The following is an 18,967-nucleotide window of genomic DNA, read 5'->3' as shown; positions in this document are numbered from 1 at the left end:
GTTTGGGACCTATTTAAAGGCCCTTAGGGCCGTCACTTGCGGCTACCAAACCCCAGAGAGAAACCCTAAAAGAGCTAGAGCGTTTGTGAGAGGAAAGGAGCCATTTCTTGATCTTTGTGATTGATTCTTGCAAGAAGGAGGTGATTTCAGCTTGGAGGAGACCAAGGAGGTTGTGCATCTGGGGATCTCGAGCAAAAGACTTCATCTTTGAGGTATTATGTCGCCCCTTTATCTGTTTTGTTGAAGGAACCCATATATGTAGAGTTTTTATGTCTTTTATTGGAAGGAGTTGTGAGAATTTGGCCCCTATTCATTTTGAGACTTCGGATCTGGACCCATAGTGGTCTAAAGAGCTTATTCCAGCTTGCTTTATGTTGAACTATGGAGGCAATGAGCTTAGGTTGTTGTGTTTGGGGCTAAATCACCAAGTAAAGCCTCCTAGACGTCACATGAGAGTCAAGATCCAAGCTTTACGTGATTATCAGGCTTGGGAAGGTCAGATCTATGGTTCTAAGGAACAGATCTGACCTCAGGAGGTCATTTGAGTTTGTGCATGACATGAACTCGCCGAGTCCAAGGGCAGACTCGGCGAGTAAGGTTAGGGTTTCCCGTGAATCACTTAGTGAGTGACTTGCCGAGTTGGGGGAATGACTCAGTGAGTCAGAGGGGGAATAGAGGACTCGAGTTCACGACTGAACTCGCCGAGTCACATTTGTGCACTCGGCGAGTCTGGTCAAGAGTTGACCGTTGACTTTTGTTGACTTTTAGGGTTTGATCAACAATGGAACTTGTGGACTGTTTGAAGGGTAAAATAGCCTTTTAGCCTTCTTAGAGGACATGTGAGAGTCTAGTCTAGCCTAGAGAGCCGTGATTGATTGAGATGATTATGTTATGTGTATAGGCGGAGGCTAGATCAGTATATACACAGGCGGGATATTATCCGAGACATCCGAGGTGAGTCTTCTCACTATACATTACCTAGAGTGGTATTCATGTGTAGACCAGAGGGTCTTTTATGCTATGTGTATGTATGAGATTATGTGCATTGTGTTATATGTATGCTATGTTTTGTATAGACCGGACCGGAGGGTCCAACGATATAGACCGGACCGGAGGGTCCAACGATATAGACCGGACCGGAGGGTCCAACGATATAGACCGGATCGGGGTCCAACGATACAGACCGGACCGAAGGGTCCAACGAGCTATGACCGGACCAGAGGGTCCAACGAGCTACGGGACTGGAGGGTCCCGCTGAGACACATCGGACCGGAGGGTCGTATTGTAGCCTCGAGTGGCGTATGTGTTGTATGTGGTATATTGGGGAACTCACTAAGCTTTTATGCTTACAGTTGTTGTGTGATGTGTTTCAGGTACTAGTGAGGATCGCGGGAAGGCGCCGGCATGATTCGTACACACGAGAGAGGATTTATTTATATGAGATCTTGGGACATGTTTTGTGATGATACAGAGATTTATTATGATTTTGTGATTTTTTTATGTGGTGGAAAGTATGTTTTGAAATGAAAAATTGTTTTGAAAAATTAGGTGTTACAAGTTGGTATCAGAGCCTCGGTTTGAGGGATTCGGGTGCACCTTCGGGCGTATCTGAACTCAAACTGAGGATTTGAGAGAATTTCAAAATAAAATTCACAAAATTTTATTAAAGAGTAGAATGTTTTGAAAGAGCAGAGCAGAGCAGTGTGTACGATCAGCCAGCGCCCGAACGGTGATTTCCCAAAATACCCTTACCTTATGTGTTATGAGATATTATGAGATATTATGCATGCTAGAGTAGGCTAGGTAATCATATTAGGACTAGAGTGGCCTGATTTGTGATGCCTTAGCCTAGAAATGATTTTGCTGCTATGTGATGCTTGAGAGCGAATAGGTAGTAGTGAGGAGCTGTTGAGAGGCCTACCGAAGGGTAGCCTATGCCAGTGAGATATTGTATACTTGTGATCTGGGATCCAAGGAGGAGGACTTAGAGTGAATGCTGATGCGGTGTGGATGGTAGTATAGGGCCCGTACTACTGAAGACACCGGAGCAGCGCGCACCCTAAGTAAGAATCCATTGGGTACTAAGGAGCAAGTAGGGTTGAGTTATCGAGTGCGAGTATACTCGAGCGAGTCTCTGATATCTTGTGTTGTATTTCAGAGAGACATCATGGTTGGGACGCGCCACCGGCCAGGGACTAGCGAGGGGGTTGTGAGCGATGAGGAGCTCCGCCAGATGATTCATGATGAGGTGGCTGCTGCCATCCTCGCTGAGATTCCAGAGATGTTCGGGTCTATCAAGACCACGATGATGGAGGCTTTTGATGAGCGGTACGCCGCTCTTACTGATGCAGCTGTTGCTGCGGCCACCGCAGCCGTTGCTGCTGCCAGGCCGCAGGGGGGTGACTCGTTGCTATACAAAGAGTTCAGCAACACGAAGCCACCATAGTTTGATGGGACGCAGGATCCGATTGCTGCTATGAGATGGATTACCGATGTTAAGGGTTGTTTCTATACCTGCTCGTGTCCAGAGCATCTGAGGGTTCGGTTTGCGCTGAACCAGCTTCGCTTGGGAGCAAAGGACTGGTGGAAGTTTGTGACGGCAGACTTCACTACTGCAGAGGTGACTGCGGTGACCTGGGAGAGGTTCACCACGATGTTTCGAGATGAGTATGTTCCTCCGGTGGAGAGGGAGCGATTGGCTCAGGAGTTCTTGACCCTCAAACAGGGTACTGATTCGGTTACTGTGGTTACCCGGAAGTTTCATGAGAGGGCGATGTTCTGCCCTGAGCAGGTGTCTACTGAGCAGGCACGTATGAGCCGGTACTTGGGTGTTTTGAGGAGGGATATACGGGAGTTCGTGTCGAACTCGACTTACCGGACATTTGCTGAGCTCCAGGCAAATGCCCGGAAGAGGGAGATTGAGCTGGAGACGCAGGCCAGGGAGGAGGCCGAGTCTCAGAGGGTGGATCGGCGACCGGCACAGTCTCAGCCGGCAACCAAGCGGGCAAAGCCCGCTGATTCGAGATCTGGGGGTCCGAAGGGCCGCATTTGTGGAAAGTGCGGCAAGAGCCACGAGGGGACATGCAGAGCTGGGGTGTGTTATAAGTGTGGGAAGGAGGGGCATTATGCGAGGGACTGCCCCAAGGGATTCACGGTTTGCTTTCATTGCAACCAGACCGGCCATCGGAAGGCCGAGTGCCCACAGCTACTGCAGAGATCAGCGCAGGGATCTGTGCCTGCTGTTCGAGCTACAGAGAGTCGGCCGGCGAAGCCCGAGGCGCCGAAGGCTCGCGGGAGAGCCTTCCAGTTGACAGCGGAGGAGGTCCGCGCAGCACCCGATGTGGTAGCTGGTATGTATTCTTTCCTCTGTTTATATTGAGTTTGTGATATTATGCTTATTCTGAGGTATGCATAGGTACATTTCTTGTGTGTTCTGTACCTGCTTTGGTGTTGTTTGACTCGGGTGCGAGTCGGTCATTTGTGTCGATAGCGTTTAGTCGACACATCAGTGTTCAGCGAGAGGCGTTGAGTCGACCTCTACGAGTTTCTATAGCCGACGAGCGAACAGTGTATGCTACTGATGTGATTCAAGGATGTGTACTCGAGATCTTCGGTGTCGAGTTCCCGATAGATCTGGTCCCGATTGCTATGGGGGATGTATGTGTCATAGTAGGCATGGATTGGTTGAGCCGATTTGGGGCTGTGATAGACTGCGAGCGACAGTTGGTGACGATACGAGATCCCAGTGGGGGAGTACTTACGGTGTACGGCGAGGGTACTCGTTCTGGCTCAGCATTTTGTTCGGCCGCTAGAGCGAGGCAGAGTCTACAGCAGGGCTGTAGTGGGTTTGTGGCTTATGTGGTGGATACGAGAGTAGATGCAGAGAGACCGAGGTCGGTAGATGAGGTCCCGATAGTGCGTGAGTTCCCGGATGTTTTCCCCGAGGAGTTGCCGGGTGTACCTCCCGAGAGGCAGGTAGAGTTCCGTATTGAATTGGTTCCGGGGGCAGCGCCTATCGCCAAGGCGCCCTATCGCCTTGCGCCACCAGAGATGCAGGAGTTATCCTCGCAGCTTCAGGAGCTGCTGGGGAAGGGGTTTATACGGCCGAGTAGCTCGCCGTGGGGAGCGCCGATCCTTTTTGTCAAGAAAAAGGATGGTTCACACCGGATGTGCATTGATTACCGGGAGCTGAACAAACTAACGGTCAAGAACCGTTACCCCTTACCGAGGATCGACGATTTATTCGATCAGTTGCAGGGAGCGTCTTGGTTTTCCAAGAGCGACTTGAGATCTGGATATCATCAGATGAGAGTACGAGATGAGGATATCCAGAAGACAGCATTCAGGACTCGTTACGGGCATTACGAGTTCGTGGTGATGCCTTTCGGGCTCACCAATGCACCGGCGGCATTCATGGATCTCATGAACAGAGTATGCAGACCGATGTTGGATCGTTCGGTGATCGTGTTCATCGATGACATATTGGTGTATTCGAGATCCAGAGAGCAGCATGAGGAGCATTTGAGAGAGTTACTTGGAGTTTTGAGATCGGAGAGGCTTTATGCCAAATTCTCCAAGTGTGATTTCTGGTTACGAGAGGTCCAGTTCCTAGGGCACCTCGTTAACCAGAATGGGATTTTGGTCGATCCGGCCAAGATTGAGGCAGTGATGAGTTGGGAGGTGCCGAGATCCCCCACCGAGATCAGGAGTTTCCTCGGGTTGGCCGGCTATTATAGGAGATTTATCAGGGATTTCTCCAAGATCGCCGTACCACTCACCAGATTGACCCGGAAGGGTGTTGCTTTTTCATGGGGCCCAGAGCAGCAGACCTCCTTCGAGACACTTCGCCAGGGACTATGCGAAGCCCCGGTGTTAGCCCTTCCGGAGGGAATGGAGGACTTCGTGGTGTATTGTGACACATCGATATCGGGGCTGGGAGCGGTGCTGATGCAGAGAGGGCATGTGATAGCATACACATCAAGGCAGCTGAAGCCTCACAAGACGAGGTATCCCACCCACGATCTGGAGCTGGGGGCAGTAGTGTTCGCCCTCAAGATCTGGCGTCACTACCTGTACGGGGTTCGGTGTACCATATATACAGACCATAAGAGCTTGAAGTATTTGATGGATCAGCCCAACCTGAACATGCATCAGAGGAGATGGTTAGATGTGGTGAAGGATTATGATTGCGAGATCCTGTACCACCCGGGCAAAGCTAATGTTGTAGCTGATGCCCTGAGTCGCAGGGCAGAGAGTGCCCCGATACGAGATGTTTGTATGAGATTGACAGTGATGAATCCGGTGTTGGACACCATTCGAGGGGCGCAAGCTGAGGCCATTAGGTCGGAGAACCGAAAGAGAGAGCGGGTTATCGGACAGGTATCGGAGTTCGTTACCGATGGTCGAGGACTTATGACCTTTCAGGGTCGGATTTGGGTGCCGTTCGTGGGTGGAACGCGTACCATCTTGATGGAGGAGGCGCATAGATCGAGGTTCTCGATCCATCCCAGGGCCACTAAGATGTATTTGGACCTGAAGAGAGAGTATTGGTGGCCCTGTATGAAGAGGGATGTTGCATGGTTTGTAGAGAGGTGCTTGACCTGTCGCAGAGTTAAGGCCGAGCACCAGAGACCGCATGGTAAATTGCAGCCGTTGGAGGTTCCCGAATGGAAATGGGAACAGATTACCATGGATTTTATCACCAAATTGCCGAAGACTACTAGGGGCGTCGATGCAATTTGGGTGATTGTGGACAGGTTGACGAAGAGCGCTCACTTCCTTGCTATCAGTGAGAGCTCTTCCGCTGAGAGGTTGGCAGAGCTGTACGTGAGGGAGGTGGTATCACGGCATGGAGTACCGATCTCGATCGTCTCAGATCGAGATGTGCGTTTCACTTCCAGATTCTGGAAGAAGTTTCATGAGGAGTTGGGTACGTGGCTGCATTTTAGTACCGCATACCACCCCCAGACAGACGGGCAGAGCGAGCGAACGATTCAGACGCTCGAGGACATGCTCAGGGCATGCGTACTCGACTTCGGAGGAAGTTGGGACACGTACTTACCCTTGGCTGAGTTTTCCTACAACAACAGCCATCATTCGAGCATTGGTATGCCACCTTTTGAGCTGTTGTATGGAAGGAGGTGTCGGACTCCCATTTGTTGGGGTGAGGTCGGGCAGCGTGTGATGGGTAGTACAAAGATAGTGCTTCAGACGACAGAGCAGATACAACAGGTCAGACAGAGGTTGTTGACCGCTCAGAGTCGCCAGAAGAGTTATGCGGACAGGCGCCGGTCCGAGCTCGAATTTCAGGTTGGTGACTTCGTCCTCCTAAAGGTATCTCCTTGGAAAGGAGTGATCCGATTCAGGAAGAGAGGCAAGTTGGGGCCTCGGTATATTGGTCCTTTCAGGGTAATCGCCAGGGTGGACAGAGTATCGTATCGTTTGGAACTACCTGCGGAGTTGAGTCAGATTCATGATACCTTCCACGTATCTCAGTTGAGGAAGTGTATCGTCGATGAGTCGGCAGTGGTTCCCCTTGAGGACATTCAGGTGGATGCGATCATGAACTATATTGAGAGGCCAATCGCGATTCGGGATAGGAGAATCAAGGTTTTGAGAAACAAGGAGGTGTCATTGGTTCAGGTCTAGTGGCAACATCGGAAGGGGTCCGAGCTGACTTGGGAGCCGGAGTTAGAGATGCGTGAACAGTACCCAGAGTTATTTGCTGAGAGAGACTTCGAGGGCGAAGTCTGATTCTAGTAGGGGAGAATTGTAACATCCGGATTTCCAGGTACTGTATTTATCTAATTATTTTTGAGTTTTGGAGAGGGACTCGACGAGTAGGCGCTTAGACTCGCCGAGTAGAGCCGCGCATTGTTAGACTGGATTAATGACTGGACTCGGCAAGTCCATACGTGGACTCGGCGAGTCCACGCTGTTTAATGAAACCCTAATTTCTTGGGTTTGGGACCTATTTAAAGGCCCTTAGGGCCGTCACTTGCGGCTACCAAACCCCAGAGAGAAACCCTAAAAGAGCTAGAGCGTTTGTGAGAGGAAAGGAGCCATTTCTTGATCTTTGTGATTGATTCTTGCAAGAAGGAGGTGATTTCAGCTTGGAGGAGACCAAGGAGGTTGTGCATCTGGGGATCTCGAGCAAAAGACTTCATCTTTGAGGTATTATGTCGCCCCTTTATCTGTTTTGTTGAAGGAACCCATATATGTAGAGTTTTTATGTCTTTTATTGGAAGGAGTTGTGAGAATTTGGCCCCTATTCATTTTGAGACTTCGGATCTGGACCCATAGTGGTCTAAAGAGCTTATTCTAGCTTGCTTTATGTTGAACTATGGAGGCAATGAGCTTAGGTTGTTGTGTTTGGGGCTAAATCACCAAGTAAAGCCTCCTAGACGTCACATGAGAGTCAAGATCCAAGCTTTACGTGATTATCAGGCTTGGGAAGGTCAGATCTATGGTTCTAAGGAACAGATCTGACCTCAGGAGGTCATTTGAGTTTGTGCATGACATGAACTCGCCGAGTCCAAGGGCAGACTCGGCGAGTAGGGTTAGGGTTTCCCGTGAATCACTCAGTGAGTGACTTGCCGAGTTGGGGGAATGACTCAGTGAGTCAGAGGGGGAATAGAGGACTCGAGTTCACGACTGAACTCGCCGAGTCACATTTGTGCACTCGGCGAGTCTGGTCAAGAGTTGACCGTTGACTTTTGTTGACTTTTAGGGTTTGATCAACAATGGAACTTGTGGACTGTTTGAAGGGTAAAATAGCCTTTTAGCCTTCTTAGAGGACATGTGAGAGTCTAGTCTAGCCTAGAGAGCCGTGATTGATTGAGATGATTATGTTATGTGTATAGGCGGAGGCTAGATCAGTATATACACATGCGGGATATTATCCGAGACATCCGAGGTGAGTCTTCTCACTATACATTACCTAGAGTGGTATTCATGTGTAGACCAGAGGGTCTTTTATGCTATGTGTATGTATGAGATTATGTGCATTGTGTTATATGTATGCTATGTTTTGTATAGACCGGACCGGAGGGTCCAACGATATAGACCGGACCGGAGGGTCCAACGATACAGACCGGACCGAAGGGTCCAACGAGCTATGACCGGACCAGAGGGTCCAACGAGCTACGGGACTGGAGGGTCCCGCTGAGACACATCGGACCGGAGGGTCGTATTGTAGCCTCGAGTGGCGTATGTGTTGTATGTGGTATATTGGGGAACTCACTAAGCTTTTATGCTTACAGTTGTTGTGTGATGTGTTTCAGGTACTAGTGAGGATCGCGGGAAGGCGCCGGCATGATTCGTACACACGAGAGAGGATTTATTTATATGAGATCTTGGGACATGTTTTGTGATGATACAGAGATTTATTATGATTTTGTGATTTTTTTTATGTGGTGGAAAGTATGTTTTGAAATGAAAAATTGTTTTGAAAAATTGGGTGTTACAATTCATTAAGAAGAAAGAAAATTCCTCCTACGTGTAAATACAATGAGAATGCAGATGCTACTTGGTAACCTCTTAGACCCTATTTTCTCTTTCATCAAGAGCTATTTGAAGATGGATTTCCAAACTTATCAATACCTAATGCACTAGAAACTAGTTATTTTTGGTTTATTTTATGTTTATTTTTCATTGTTGGTTGCTATTGTTGTATGTGGCAGATTATTTTGTCCATTGGTATGTAGTGTATTCTATCAGAATGTCTATTATAAATGTATTCCATCAGAATGTGTTTATATGTATATAAATAATTCGTTAGTTCTAATATTCTAATTACAAACAAATTGGTTCACTTGTTCAGGATTCTTAAAGAAGATCAAGTCATGTGGACTTTTTCTATTATGGTTGGAATCAATTGAGCTTGCAAAAATAATTTTTCTCAAGTGTATTTTGGATTCGAAAAGAAGATCAAACGTATTTTGGAGTCTGAAAGAAGATCAAGTGTATTCTCGATTCCGGTAGAAGATGAAGTCCTTATAAGAAGGAGATGATGATTCTTACTACAATTTCAAGAATGTTCTAGTGATAATCAACAATTTCAGAATACATGTAATTTATATTCATAGTTGTAATCTTTAAAAATGAAAGTAATAAATGATTTTAGTAGTATTGATAACATCAGAATAAAATGTTTTTTTTTTCAAGATAACCATAATCACATTCTGTTAGAATGTCCGAATTAATAGAATTAATATAAAAAAAAAATCAGATTTTTAAGTTAAAAGAATTAGTTATTCCATAAAATCTACAATTTTTCTTTTTTAAATTTATGTTAGTTGACTAAAATACCCTTATTGTGAAACTATATGTTATTTTTCAATTATCTTTAATTCAATCTTATTTATTAATCACTTTCTTAAAATAATTAAAATGATTGGCTCACAATCATTCCTACATTCACACAATAATTAGTTAGAATAGAATAACCTAAGCCTATATATATATATATATATATATATATATATATATATATATATATATATATATATATATATATATATATATATATATATATATATATATATATATATATATAGGGAAGGGTTATTTGGAAAACAAAAAATCCCTAAAAAAATCCTAAAAATCATAAAAATGCATAAAAAAATACTTAGAGATCACAACTTTTTTTTGATTTTTTTTTTGTAAAAATCGCAGCTTTCTATACAAATTCGATGAAAAAAATTTTGAAAAAAAAAATTATTAAATATATATATATATATATATATATATATATATATATATATATATATATGATTTATTATTTTTTTTTTTCAGCGAACTTTAAGAAAAAGCTGCGATTTTTTATAAAAAAAAATTCAAAAAAAAGTTTTGTGATATCTAAGTATTTTTTTTATGCATTTTTATGCATTTTTAGGGTTTTTTTTAAGGGTTTTTTTGTTTTCCACATATATATATATATATATATATATATATATATATATATATATATATATATATATGTGAGGTTCAATAGAGAACCATAATTAACAAAGAACCAATCGTGAGGGTCGGAAATCATAATGATTAACGGCCAAAGAAATAGATGTACACTTGTACAATGGACGCACACACACCTGATTATACCAAAAAATCGATCTCCTTACCAAAAAACTCACATCTTTTTTTCGTTTAAAATTTTTTTTAGGCCACATTTTTTATCGAAAAAAAAAACGAATATACCATTGTTCTCGATTTTTCGTCCTCTTTCCATAGAGATCAATGTTTTTGTATAAAAAACAAACTTTTTGTTTCCGAAAAAAACCAACTTCATTTTGTTAGTTTTTTCAATATTTATGTTTATTTTTATCAAAAACAAAACTAATTATACCAAAAATATTAATTTTTTGTACTCTATTAATAAACATCAACACCGACTAAAAAAAAACTAGATCAGTGTAGATTCACACTGTGAATCTAAACTGTAAATATTTCAATTTTTAACATTCACAATGTGAAAAAGCTCGTTCAGTTCAGATTCACATTGTGAATCTGACTTAATATTATGCACATTGTGAATCTGAGAAGATTCACAATGTGAATCTGAACAGGTTCACAATGTGAATATAAACTGAAATATCGATTTTTTTTAAATCAATATGAATCTATGTTTACAAAGTACCAAAAAGTATGAATTTTGATATATTTATTAATTTTTTTCTATAAAAAAATAGACGTACTTTTCAATAAATAAAGAAAATGAAATGAGTTTTTTGAAAAAAAAAATCATATTTTATATATCAATATAGATCTCTATGGAAAGGGGACGAAAAATCACGAACAATGGTATATTCGGTTGTTTTTTTTTTTTTTTTTTTTTTTTTTTTTTTTTTTGTTTTGATAAACGACATGGCCTAAAAAAAATTAAACTAAAAAAAAGAAATTGAGTTTTGTTATAATCTGGTGCATATGCGTCTATTGTAAAAGTCTACAACCCTTTCTTTTGTCGTTGATCGATTTAAATTTCGAAGCTTTAGATTGGTTCCTTTATTAATAATGGTTCTCTATTGAACTTATATATATATATATATATATATATATATATATATATATATATATATATATATATATATATATATATATATATATATATATTGAGAGAGAGAGGAAGTTGAGTGTAGTAAAAATGAGGTGGAACTTACGTGACATTTTTTATCACAATGAACATCGTTCCTAGTATGCGGTTTGGGTTCTGCGGCACTTTCTATCCATACTCCCCTCTCTATCACTCTTCCTCCCTTTATCTCTCTTTTCTTTCTCTTTATTCTTTTCATAGTATATCATTCCTAGTATATATCATTCCTAGTATGTGGTATTAGAACGTGACAAAATGAGGGGAAATGTGGTAAGAGTGGCACCATATCTTCCAACCTAACAAATTTACTCCGTGTCTCTAACTATTATTATTTTTCTATCTCTAAAAATATAGAAAAAAAAACATATCAAAATTCTTCTACAATTTTTTTTTTTCATTTCAACCGTCCACCACCGTATAAAATACCCAAAAAAAATTGTATTATTCATCTTTACACAATAGTTTACTTTAATTATATTATTTTATTTTGTTAAATTAGTAAATAAAATTTTTATTTAATATAGTTATGACCAATATAATTGTTACAATAAATATATTAAAATTTATTATCAACCGACAAACTCCTATTGATGAAATTATACGTGAGAACTTTCAAAATAAACATACGAGAATAATGGTAATAAGAGACCAACAAGAAAAAAAAAAACAAATTAAAAGTCTATAGTTGTAAATTATTTTAGTTTTAAAAAACAAACTAATCTCATTTACCCGTTTTGAATATTTAATAAAAGGAAAATGACACAAATGCCCTACGAACTTTCTAGGTTTTACCCGTTGAGTCCCTAAAGTTTTTTATCGTACTTTATGGGTCCCTAAACTAGGGTATGACATGCTCTTTTAGTCCCTGTCAACTTGTAATAGCCGGTTCACCATGTCACAGTGACCTTTTAGACCAAAAAAACTCACATTAAGCCTCTATAAAGCCAAAAAAATAAGTTTGGGGATTAATTCATACAAAAAAACTCTCATTTTCTTTTAAAGCCGATTCACACTCAATTTGTAATATCATAACAATGTATATAAATGAAACATAGCCACCATCATCATCATACATTCAAGATAACATGATACATGGTTTACAGCATTGTGTTTGTTCATAAAAATTACATCCCAAAATAACAAATGTATGATGAAACCAAAATACAACATTCATTCAAATCCATAGCTGTAAAGAATCCGGCTCACCGTGTTCCTGAGAATACAAGCCGTTTGAAAAGCGCCAACATATAAAATGTTGGTGAGTTCATAAGCATGTTTGTATGAAAACTCTGTAGTAGTTTGTGAATCTCCAGAAAATTCAATATTTTCTTTTAAAATAGTTTGTAAGTCTTGTTTCGAATCATGTATAATTGCATGTGTACTCTTTGTTTATCTTGTTTTAAAAAAAGTATAAAGAGTGATTCCCAGAAAATCCTATATTTTTTTACGTGAAAAAGTGTGGTCTTAACCCTAAGACCCGAGTGGTGAAAGTAGATGTAAAATAATTGATGCATAAGTTCTTACTTCGTAACATGAGTAGAGTGTAGATATTACGTAAATTTTAATATAGTATTGTTACTCTCTATGTGAGTCGTTATAACCATACTAATATGACGGAGTGCATGTGTTGATGTTTTTCAGGCGTCGGTTTCTGAGAAGATATTTGTCACCCTAGACTGGCATGTCTAGCTGTAGCGAGCAGCTTAAGTGTGGGGTGTCAACCCCGTATAGATCTATACACAAACTCTCGTTCTCCCTCCAGGAGACTCTGGTAATAACTAAAGGGCTTACGGTGTACTCTAAAATAGGTACGGTGAATGTGTGTCTCACAAGAGTCCTAACCGCAATTTACGCAACTAGTTGATCCCGTTATTTAATATTATTAATAACGATAATAGTGTTTATTTACGACCACAGTTTGTGATACACAATAATTTCTGTCGTAAAATATACGGTTTGCTTTACTTGACAAAATATCCCATTTCGATCTTATTGTCAAAAATGGCCTGATATTTCTGGAAATGGCAAAAATGACCCTATATATCTAAAATATTATAAATGACCCAATTTTTGTCAAATAAGGCCCATATTTACCGAAACTGTCAATTTTAGCCCATTAATACCGAAATGTCATGAAAGGTCTGTTTTTATCTGAAAAGTTCATTTTCGGCCCACTTTTACCAGAATGTTAAAAAATGGCCCAAGTTTAATAAAAAGCCCATTTTCGGCCCATTTATACTATGATTTGTCAAAAATGGCCCAAGTTTATTAAAAATCCCATTTTCACAAAAATATTCATTTAAGGCCCGTTTTTACAAAAATATTCAAAAATGGCCCATGTTTGCTAAATAGTCCATTTTCAGCCCATTTTTATTAAAATGTCTAAAAATGGTCCATTTTTATTTATATGGCTGAAAATAGTCCCTTCTTAGTGAAAATTTCCATATTTTAACATTTTCCATGTTTTCATGCCAAAATTTTGTTTAAACATATTTTTGGACTAATCCTTGTGATATTTACCATGCATTAAGTGAAATACATTTCATTTAGAAACTAGTCTTCACCTTTAACAACATAACAAGTTAACTAAGTCCAACAACTTGAGATTTAACCAAAAATTTCGAGTTCATGGACACTTAGCATGAATTTCACAACATTTAACACATATATCATACAACACATGCACATACAAGCAAATATACACGGATTTACACAAGACATTGACTTGTATCCTCCCCCAAAAGAAAGAAAACTCAAAAATAGGGGTATGAAGCTCACCTTAGGGGCTTTTCGGTTTGATGAGGAAGATGGAAGGAAGTTTTCGGCCTAGAATGCTTCCTTGAGGAGGTTTTCGAAGTTGACGTAGTTTCTAGGAAGTAAAAAACAGAAAATGATGTTGTTTGAGACTTGAAAATAAACAACTTGAATATGATTTAACTTACCAAGTTAGTGATCTTTGAAAAGGAATCCTTGAACACACACCCACTTCACACGATTTTTGAAGAGAGGAAGAAAGAGTTCTTTGTGTTTTTAGAGAGAGAGAGAGAGAGAGAGAGAGAGAGAGAGATGAGAGGATTATATGATAGAGTGAGAGTTGAAAAATGCAATGAAGTGAGGACGGTGGTGGTGTGTTCGACCGCAAATAGTGAAAGAGAGGAGAGAGATGGTATCTAGGAATATGTTGGACAAATCCTCTATGCCTAGATGCATGGAGGATAATGCATAGTTTCAAGGGATGTAAACTTGAGGTGGTATCAAATTCAACCCCCCTCCTTCTTCATTTGTTTTTTTTTATTAAAGGGCCGATCGGATTTTGGAGAGGGGAGAAAAGAAAGAATTTGGGCTTGGATTAGAAGGGTAGCCGAGAACTCCTTAAGCCCAATAAAGGTTTGCGGTTTGCTCGAGTTTTTAGGCTTGGATCGGCCCAAGAATGGTTTTAGGTCCAATACTAGGCCAAAAGAAGTGTATTAAGCCCAATAAGGATTTTTGATTTAGGTGAGAGAGCCCAATAAAGATTTTTGATCCATCAGGGCCCATATATCGGTTTTCCGCCTAAGATGATTAAGTGAAAGAGTTTTTGGCCCAAAATAATTCCTAATAGAGGTATTCGGCCCATTAAGCCTTGAAATAATTCTTCACGGCCCAATAAGGCCCAATAAGAGTCTTATGGCCCAAAACTATCATAATTAAGAATTTTAGGCCCAACTATGGCCCAAATATGGGTTCTCGGCCCATAACAAGGTTAACTAGGGCATTTGGCCCAAGAAGGGCCCAATAAGAAGGTCTAGGTCCATTAGAAGGTTTGGACCGAGAAGGCTTGCGTTAAGGCCCAAAGTTGGATGGATATAGTTTATTGGGTTAGATTTTGGGCTTATACGAGGAAGTTTCGACTTGAAGCAAAATTTTGGATGTATAAACTTGTATCGTATTGGAATTAATTTATACTGCACATAGTGTTACATAGTTACACAAGGGAATTATCTTGCACGTGGATAGGAAACCTAGCCCTAAAATGCTAGTTGTGACTTCATCCCCCCGTTAGAGGGAATTTCGTCCCGAAATTCTTTTGTAAGCTATCCTTAAGAACTAGAGAAGAGGTGAGGGTACTTCTGCATCATCTGATCCTCGCGTTCCTATGTGAATTCAGGTCCGCGTTTGGCACTCCATCGAACCTTCACAATTGGAATGCGGCTTTGTTTCATACGCTTCACTTCTCTGTCGATGATTTCGACCGGTTCTTCAACGAACAGGAGATTCTCGTTCACCTCAATCTCGTCGAGTGGAACAACGAGGGTTTCGTCCGATAAGCATTTCTTCAGGTTTGATACGTGGAAGACAGGGTGGACGTTGCTGAGCTCCGATGGTAGCTGCAGCTTGTAGGCCACCGAGCCGATCCTGGAAAGGATCTCGAATGGCCCGATGTACTGTGGATTTAGCTTTCCCCGCTTTCCAAACCGTATCATCCCTTTCCAGGGAGAGACTTTCAGCAGTACGCGATCTCCTACTTGAAAGTCCAGCGGCTTTCATCTTTTGTCTGCGTAGCTCTTCTGTCTATCCCGAGATGCTTGGAGCTGTGCCCTGATTTGGACGATTTTCTCAGTTGTTTCCCTGATGATCTCAGGTCCTGTGAGGGTGCTGTTTGGCACTTGTCCCCTTTCTAGTTGGGTGTCTCCTACCTCAGCTCAACAGAGAGGTGATCTGCATTTCCGACCGTACAAGGCCTCAAAGGGAGCGACTTTAATGCTTGTGTGGTAGCTGTTGTTGTAGGAAAACCCGATTAGTCGCAAGTGGGTATCCCATGCCTTGCCAAAATCTATTACACAAACTCGGAGCATATTCTCTAGCGTCTGAATAGTTCTCTCATTTTGGCCGTTAGTCTGGGGGTGGTAGGCAGTGCTCATATCCAGCTGAGTTCCCAATGCTTTCTGGAGCGATTGCCAAAATCGTGAGGTGAATCTACTATCTTGGTCAGAGATAATAGATATCGGTACTCTTGTAGTCTCACCACCTCCTTTATGTAGATCCGTGTTAGTCTCTCCATTTTATATGTTTCTTTTATTGGTAGGAAATGGGCGGATTTAGTCAACCGATCGACAATCAACCATATGGCTGATGGGTTTTGAGCACTACAACATTCCTATGGTGTACATGCAAACCCTAAAGCTTTGGATCTAGTTTGTCTAATGAACATGCAATAATCATCCAAAGCCATAAACCCTAGATCTAGCATGTGATAATCAATATAAACATAAGAATAAGGTTTAGATCATACCTTTGATTGTTATGTAGCAATAACAATCTATTCCTTCTAGTAATAGGCTTCTAAAAGCTTAGAGTCACAAATGTCACTCCTCTAATGGCTCACAAACACCAAAAGCAAGATGATGAAGAAGGAGAAGAGGAGAGGCACTCAAAAACGTCTAGAAACCCTAAGGAATAAGATAGCCACGTTTTTGGTGCCCTAGGGGTGTTTAAATAGTGAGGCTATTAGGGTTATCTAACAAGGAAACCCTAATTTGACTGCTTAGGCCCTAAGCAACCCAAGGACTCCTCCTTTAGAGGCCTTGGACGATTTCTAATGGGTTTCCCCATAGAATTCGTCCACCCCTCTAATAAGAAGTCCATTAGCCCAACATTTAACTATCACACAATTGATAGTTCTAGTCCCCTAAGTTTAATTAATCTCTTTTAGCCACAAAATTAATTCTTAATTAATTATTGACTAATATTAATTAAACAATATGATTTCTCCTTTAATATATTATTCTCATAATATATTAATAAATCATAATTAATCTTCTCTCTCCATAATTCATCCTATCAAGTTGCTTTGGTGAAGGCAACCCAAAAGGACCATGCACCATCGGGTCAAGTACATACCAAAATAGTTATGGGCTTAGACACTAATCCAACAGTCTCCCACTTGGATAAGTCTAATAACTATTCTGCGTATGACTTCAGATCCTGATATGCAATCGTAGCTTTCAAAAGCCGCTGTCAACTCTGATCTTATCAGATACGCGTCCTTTAGATAAGGAATCATATATTCCTCCATTCTAGATATCGTATAGACGTGAGACATGGATTGAAATCATTCTCTCAGTCTATGTGTCGTTTCCCGAATTCTGATTTATGACAACTGACTAATTGAACAAATAAAATCAGTCCTGGCCCGGCCGAGCACTTTCCTTTGTCATCACTAAATCATCGAGGGGCCCACAGATATCGCTTTTATCCTACATTGGGTAAAAGGAACGGATAAACTTCGACTCAATGCTCGCTTGTACTCCCTCACCGAATCACACACAACAATACGTTTTATAACACCAAGTTACTGGTGCGTTTACATATTATCAATGTGTAACCGACTCGCAAGATACAACTCACACATCTCGGTTTCAAGAATATAAGATATTATCGTCTCAACAATCACTCGTGATAAAATCCATGAAGCGATCCAAGTGAGCGTGGGTTTAATCCAATGCTCAAATCATATTTCGTAAGCACTCATGAACGTTGTAGCAAACTTTTGCTATGTCTAATACACTTTAGACAATCTACACACCAATTCATGACAATCTTCTTTCATACTTTCTCCCAAAGTATGAGTGACTGTGGAACGTTCAAATAATTCGATTATTCTCAAATAACTCAATTATTTAGGAAGTCAAAACATGCAAATTGAAACACAAGAATAATACTAATCTTATATGGCCCCAAACTTTTGAGTATAAATAAAACACTTTTATTTAATCACCATATTGATTAGTCATTATTTGTTGTTTTGGGTAATCAACTTCTTACTTGAATTATAACGAAAATTGACCCATGCTCTTAGCATGCACACTATGTTTACTTATGGTCCTTACTCTGTGAAATAGTATAATTGAACAACATTTTCAATCACACTCATTTTACAATTCCCAATCCTTACCACAAGTGTAAGAATATCAAATTCTTGCCACCTATAGAATATGTTAGATTCTAACACTTTATGCAACAGTCCTTTCGTAATATCATGGCACAAAAGTCACCAAGACTCGACCAATGAAATTACAAAATGATCTATTGGAGATTGTTAGAAGACAATTCCATAGACATGAAGTCTCACATTCAAAGTACATTCCTTTGAACATCCTTCTTGCATAAAAGTTTTTCTAATCTGGACATAAACTCTTAACGTCCAACTCCCAATAAGGAAACATTTCCATATTTGCCATATGACAACTCATTATTAATAGAATCATATCTAATAATAATAATGTCAATATGGTCCTTCCATTACTATACTTCCAACTGTTCAAAAGCGACCAATCCTTGGCGAACTTTAGATTATCCTTGACAGTTGTTTAACTAATTCAGTCAAATCCGATTCTAGTCCTCTTTCCCTCTTAATGCCCTAGGCATTCGGAAAATTTTAGAACGGTCGAATATTACAATGACATGATACTTTACCAGTCTTTTGCTATAATATTTCTATTTGCCATGTTCTCACGATTCGAACTATGAAAAGGGATGCCGTAATCATAATCAAGTGTGAGAACGCAACAAATATTCCCATATATAGAATTCTCTTATGTTGAATCCTTTCAACATAACATCCATATATATTTTGACTAAATTTGAGTAAAATTTCTCGATCTAAACCTTTAGATTTGAAATGAAGTATAACATTCTCTCCCTTAATTATAGCAAAACAACTTTTCAACCTATGCAACTTTGCAAAGTGAAACTTTTGTTTTCTATAATTAATATTGCTAACTTGCAATAATAATCATGATCCCACTAACATGATGATTATATCCATACTAGCATAACATTTATGCTCCCACTAGCTTTGACACGTATTCAGAAACCAGCTAAACTTCTAGAAAA

The sequence above is a fragment of the Lactuca virosa genome, chromosome 4 (genome assembly GCF_052849685.1).
Source record: "Lactuca virosa cultivar CGN04683 chromosome 4, Lactuca_virosa_CGN04683_v6, whole genome shotgun sequence".
Lineage (NCBI taxonomy): Eukaryota > Viridiplantae > Streptophyta > Magnoliopsida > Asterales > Asteraceae > Lactuca > Lactuca virosa.
The sequence above is the reverse complement of the archived record's forward strand: the minus strand, read 5'-3'. Positions refer to the sequence as shown.